The sequence below is a fragment of the Thalassophryne amazonica genome, chromosome 1, assembly GCF_902500255.1.
Source record: "Thalassophryne amazonica chromosome 1, fThaAma1.1, whole genome shotgun sequence".
In the NCBI taxonomy this organism is placed as follows: Eukaryota; Metazoa; Chordata; class Actinopteri; order Batrachoidiformes; family Batrachoididae; genus Thalassophryne; species Thalassophryne amazonica.
In genome coordinates, this window is record NC_047103.1 from 97054430 (window position 1) to 97060749 (window position 6320).

Sequence of the window (6320 nt, forward strand, 5' to 3'; positions counted from 1 at the left end):
GGGTACCTCTATCCGAGTTTATGAGGTTAGGTAGCCCAAATTGCAAGATGCAATTCATCATCAAATAGGCTGATGTCAGAGCTGTGTCATTTGGAGACTGTAAGCATTCCAGCCATTTGGTGAAGTTGCACGTGACTGTGAGGAAATATTTGCTTCCTCTTGCAGACTTCCACCCAGTCTATTTGTAGGTCTGACCATGGGAAGGAGATGCCCCTCTTCTGTAAGGGAGCTCTGTGAAGTGGGTTTGAAGAGATGTCCTCAGAAGCATGGACCAAGAGACCATGGAGCACATCTTTTTCAACTTTGAAATAAAGGTCAAATCTTCCTCAGTCAGGAGGTGAGTCTGTCGATTAGTGAAGTGTAGTGCCATCCTGTGAATGGCAGAATCAAGAGCCTGAAGTGAGGCCAGGTCAAAGTCAGGGAAAGCAGGAGTGACTTAAGCATTCTTGCGACAGGAGCCATGTCACGGTTTGCAGCAACAGTCTGCGAATGACAGTCTGCGGATCCTGACCCTCATAATTGCGCATACCGTCAGGATGAGTGGGTGGGACAAAAGTGTCTGAATGAATGCCCGTGGTTATAGCTCACTTCTTGGCTCGTGTGTCAGTCAAGTCATTGAGCTGTTTTTCTTGGCCTGGTGTGTGGGAGAGACCTCTGTCCATTTCACAGTATATCTAGAGGTTGTGTGTAGTTATTATATGGTGACAGGCCACACAGAGTTCTCAGTGTTTGACCAGTTTCCTGTTGGAGGTCACGGGGCCATTAGGTTTCCAGCCAAGCAGATGGCACAAAAAGCTGAGGCATGCACAGTTAGAGTCTGTGCATAGGGCAAATATTTTGACATTTTGTTTCACAGGTAACTGGCATGTGATGAGTTTGACTTGTAACTTCTAAATATTGGGAGGAATGTGGTCTGAGCTGAAACTCCTGCTGAATGGTTGTTTCATGGTGGAACGAACAGATGTCAACATATGCAGTGCTCATGCCTTGACAGATATTTTGATCAAAGTAATGGCGGTTAGGGGACTGAGGTGGTGATGTGTCCTCATTCAACAGGGTTGCAGCAGGAATATTCTCAGTGGATCGCTGACAAGCAACTATGCTTGTATGCTTAAAGGAGTTTTCCGACTTTGTGTATACCACACCTCCATGTTGAGGTTTTGTAATGCCATCAACCAAGAGCAAACCAATGAGTTTGTCACCACGCCTTCTCTAAGTCTCTAACTGTTAAAGGCCCCTTCACACACAGTACGAATAAATACAAATCAGGGCGAATCATGGCTAAACAGCTCGTATGAGAGAAGCACGAAAACATCGAGCCCACTGAAACATAACATTCACAAACATAGTGCGAGCAGCTGGAGAATGTGTAACCACATCGCGCAGCTGCTGTGGAAAAAAAATACATGCCATCCACAGGATTTGACCCTGCAATTTACAAAAGCTCTGATTGCCAGCCAGAAACTTTGCCACTGTGCTACCATCGCTGTCCTATAAAAGGTGTGTAAAATGCCTGAAATCAAGGAGATAAACGTATTTAAAAAATCAAAATAATACCACACACCATAAAAAACACTGCATTATATTGAATCCCTTTTATTGAGCAGGTAATAAAAGTACGAAACGTCTGTTCCTCTGCAGATCACCCATGGTCACAGACGTACAATCATGAAATGACCTGAATGAAGCAGTGCGCTCTTATCATGGCCACATCTGCTAGCCCGGTGTGTCCAGCTGGCCCACGTCTATGTCTGGCCTGACACGCGTGTCCTCTGGACGGCACACCACAGGACAGACACCGCGTCATGTGGAACAGAGCACACGTGGGTGAAGTGACATTCAGATTGCCTGCTGCATGTTATGATCTGACCATCCGTTTCACCTGGGGCAGCATGCCATGTGCTCGCTCGCTGCAGCCGGTTGCAACAGCGATATATGTTTTTAAGTATGTCCATGTGAGGACAGCAAACAGACACACGTGCGTCACAGTGGACAGATGGTGCGTCATGTCCCTCCAAACATGGTACATGTCCCTTAGATGGGACAACCAGAACCAGAGATCTCAACAGCTGCAGCTGTTGGTGAACATGCCCCCTGTCAATTCAATGCACACACCAACGTATCACTCTCTGTTAGGTGATCATTATTTTTTCGTCATTTGTTATGTAATTGTGTAAGTAGGTAGTGTAATACTTATTAATATACGTGTCCTGGCTGTCGTCTCTCCACAGAGGAATGCTGGAGCTCTGCCAGAGTTCTTGGTCACCTCCCTGATTTAGGCCCTTTGCCCCTGATCACTCAAGTTAGATGGGTGGCCAGCTCTTGGAAGAGTCCTGGTATATCTGCAATTCTTTCATTTACGAATGGTGGAGGTCACTGTGCTCACTGGGACCTTCAAAGCAGGAGAAATGTTTCTGTGACCTACCCCAGAGTTGAGTCTTGGGACAATCCTAGCTCAGAGGTCTAAAGGCAGTTCCTTTGACTTCATGCTTGGTTTGTGCGCTGACATGCACTTTCAACTGTGGGACCTTACAGTGGGGTAAAAAGTATTTAGTCAGCCCGTGATTGTGCAAGTTCTGCTACTTAGAAAGATGAGAGAGGTCTGTAATTTTCATCATAGGTACACTTCAACTATGAGAGACAAATTGAGACAAAAAAAAAATCCAGAAAAATCATATTGTAGGATTTTTAAAGAATTTAATTGTAAACCATGGTGGAAAATAAGTATTTGGTCACCCACATAGAAGCAAGATTTCTGGCTCGCACAGACCTGTAACTTCTTCTTTAAGAAGCTCTTCTGTCCTCCAGCTGTTACCTGTATTAATGGCACCTGTTTGAACTCATTATCTGTATAAAAGACACCCGTCCACAGCCTCAAACAGTCAGACTCCAATCTTAACCATGGCCAAGACCAAAGAGCTGTCGAAGGACACAGGAAGAAAATTGTAGATGTGCACCAGGCTGGGAAGAGTGAATCTACAATAGTCAAGCTGGTTGGTGTGAATAAATCAACTGTGGGAGCAACTGTAAGAAAATGGAAGCCATACAAGACCACTGATAATCTCCCTCAATCAGGGGCTCCACGCAAGATGTCATCCCGTGGGGTCAAAATGGTCATGAGAATGGTGAACAAAAATCCCAGAACCACACAGAGGGACCTGATGAATGACCTGCAGAGAGCTGGAACCAAAGTAACAAAGGCTACACACTATGCACAGAGGGACTCAAATCCTGGAGTGTCAGGCGTGTCCCCCTGTTTAAGCCAGTACATGTCCAGGCCCCTCTGAAGTTTGCCAGAGAGCATATGGATCATCCAGAAGAGGATTGGGAGAATATCATGTGGTCCAACAAAACCAAAATAGAACTTTTTGGTAAAAACTCAACTCGTCATGTTTGGAGGAAGAAGAATGCTGAGTTGCATTCCAAGAACACCATATCTACTGTGAAGCATGTGGGTGGAAACATCATGCTTTGGGGCTTTTTTTCTAAAAGGGGACAGGACGACTGATCCGTGTTATGGGAAGAATTAACAGGGCCATGTATCGTTAGATTTTAAGCCAAAACCTCCTTCCATCAGTGAGAGCATTGAAGATGCAACGTGGCTGGGTCTTCCAGCATGACAAAGATCCCAAACACACCACTCGGGCAACGAACGAGTGGTTCCGTAAAAAGCATTTCAAGGTCCTGGAGTGGCCAAGCCAGTCTCCAGACCTCAAACCCATAGAAAATTTGTTGAGGGAGTTGAAAGTCTGTGTTGCCCACCGACAGCCCCAAAACATCACTGCTCTTGAGGAGATCTGCATGGAGGAATGGGCCCAAATACCAGCTACAGTGTGTGCAAACCTGGTGAAGACTTACAGGAAACGTTTGACCTCTGCCATGAAGTATTGAGTTGAACTTTTATTATTGACCAAATACTTATTTTCCACCATAATTTACAAATAAATTCTTTAAAAATCCTACAATGTGATTTCCTGGATTTTTTTTTCTCATTTTGTCTCTCATAGTTGAAGTGTACCTATGTTGAACATTACAGACCTCTCTTATCTTTCTAAGTAGGAGAACTTGTGCAATCAGGGACTGACTAAATACTTTTTTTGCCCCACTGTATATGTAAACAGGTGTGTGCCTTTCCAAATCAAGAAACTGATGCTATGATGTCAACCCCAGAACATAAAAAAGTCCTTATGACCAATGAGGGGAGAATGTGCGCAAATGTATTTTTCTTTACATATTTTGGTTCACTTAAGAATATTACGAAAGGAAAGCAAATAAATGATAAAATGCAAAACTGTAACATTTTGGTCCCTACTCTGGATCAAACAAAGGATGATTTGTAAAAAGTCAAACAACAGTCAAACAACAAATTGACTAGGTACCCACTGGGGGAGGTACAGGTTTGGTGGTAGGGTTTTTGATTATTGGTTTGATTCCCTGTCAACCAGCAAAGACACTGTTATATCCTTATACCTCCATCACACATAGCCAGAATCATGCAGAATGGGATCAGAATGATGAATCAAGGCACATCCAAAAAGTGTCGGATTTACAGTTCCAAAATGATCTGACAGCCATCTGCGTGAGTCCACATAGATGGTCAAAACTGGCCAGTGGCCCCTAGTGTGGTGCACATGTTCACAACCTTCCAGGCACTGTCGAGTTGGGACACCTATCCGACGGTGGTCTGAGCGCCACCTGACAGCAATTTACATATTCTGAAGGCGGCATAAACAGGATCCGAAATGATTTGAGCGCGTAAGAGGGGAACCTCGAGATGGATTGGGCATGGCAAAGCCTACCGGCATGACCTGCACATGCCACTTATCAACTTATAATCCCCCCCGGTGTGCAAAGGAACCGTTGATCATTGATATGTATGTGGCATGCAGCCATCCATGTGCAGGGGATGTGAACAAAGCATGAACAAACTGAAAGCACCGTGTCTACTGCAGATCACTGTTTCGCACAGTGCATGGTGCTGCAGATCTGGACAGGCTGTTATATGCATAATAGACCTTACAGTACAGGCAATATTCCTCCCCATGGGTGACATAAATAATGTGAAATATTGTGCCCATCAGATCTGCGACACCACGGCAGCTGGCGGGCAGGTGCGCAGTCTGTCACACATTACGTCACAGGCTCAGAGCTGAACGGATCTCACCGCAGTTACTGCTTGACCACATTTAATTCTGTTGGACCTATGATGTGGAACTGTTTCGCCATGACAACATATGAAACATGAATCTCACCTCCAGGAGCATTTTGCAACCCAGTGTGTTAGGAGCCAGGACGACAGCCTGTGGTGGAATGCTGGAAACATTAATGCCATAAATAAATCCCATGTGATAATCCAACCAGAAATCACAATGTGGAGTTGCACTGTGGGGAGAAAATAAATAAATAAATAAAGAGCCTGGGAAAAAGAGGATGAGCGAAGGAGTGATTTAATCTGAGTGGGTGACCACATGAATGGACACATATATGGCGTGAGTCTGGTCCATACATTGGTTGTTCTTTGATGTCCAGTACAAATCCTGTGCAAAGGGAGAACAGAGCGCTGCTTCCCACTCCGTCCGGTGTTTGCCATCCTGCCATTTGGACATCGGACAGTCTTCAGCACCTTTTATGGCCATCTGACAGCTCTGTCTTGTCTACATACGCTTTGGATGCGATCTGACAGGTGTGCACGAGACAGTCTGGTTGCGTTCTGACACAGCTGACCACGCCTCTTTTCCTCCTTACTGCATCTGGATTATGTGTTATAGTTAGGGGTCCGGAGGGGATGGGACTTTTACAGGTGATGGACATAAATGCTGAAAGCAAGGAACAGAACTGGTTGTGAATGAAAAGAGACTTATTTACAATAAACCAATGAACAATTCTGCACTAGATAGACAGCCTGCTGAGCCAAGACAGGGTCCACTTGTAGTGCTGGAACATCTGGGAGCTGGAGTGCACACACAGACAGACGTGGGAGTCTGAGAACAAGCAGGAATCCTGTGGTATATGGGAACTGGATCCAGAGCCAGATGGGTACACAGAGCCAAGGACGAGAACTAGGATAATGGAGAACAGAGGTGTGGGCTTGCACTTATAACACTGAAGCCTTTAACAACAAGCAGTTCACTGTAGGCTTCAAACAGGAATGTTCACTGTTCTGGAAATAATGTTGACAGTCTAGGAAATAAGGTTTGTTGTTCAGGAATTGTTCACAGTTCATGAGTATCTTCAGAGGTCAGAGGTCAAGTGCTGTGCATCTGGACGCAGTTCCAATTAAGCAGGACTTGACTTTAGAAATAACTTTGAAAGTTCTTAGT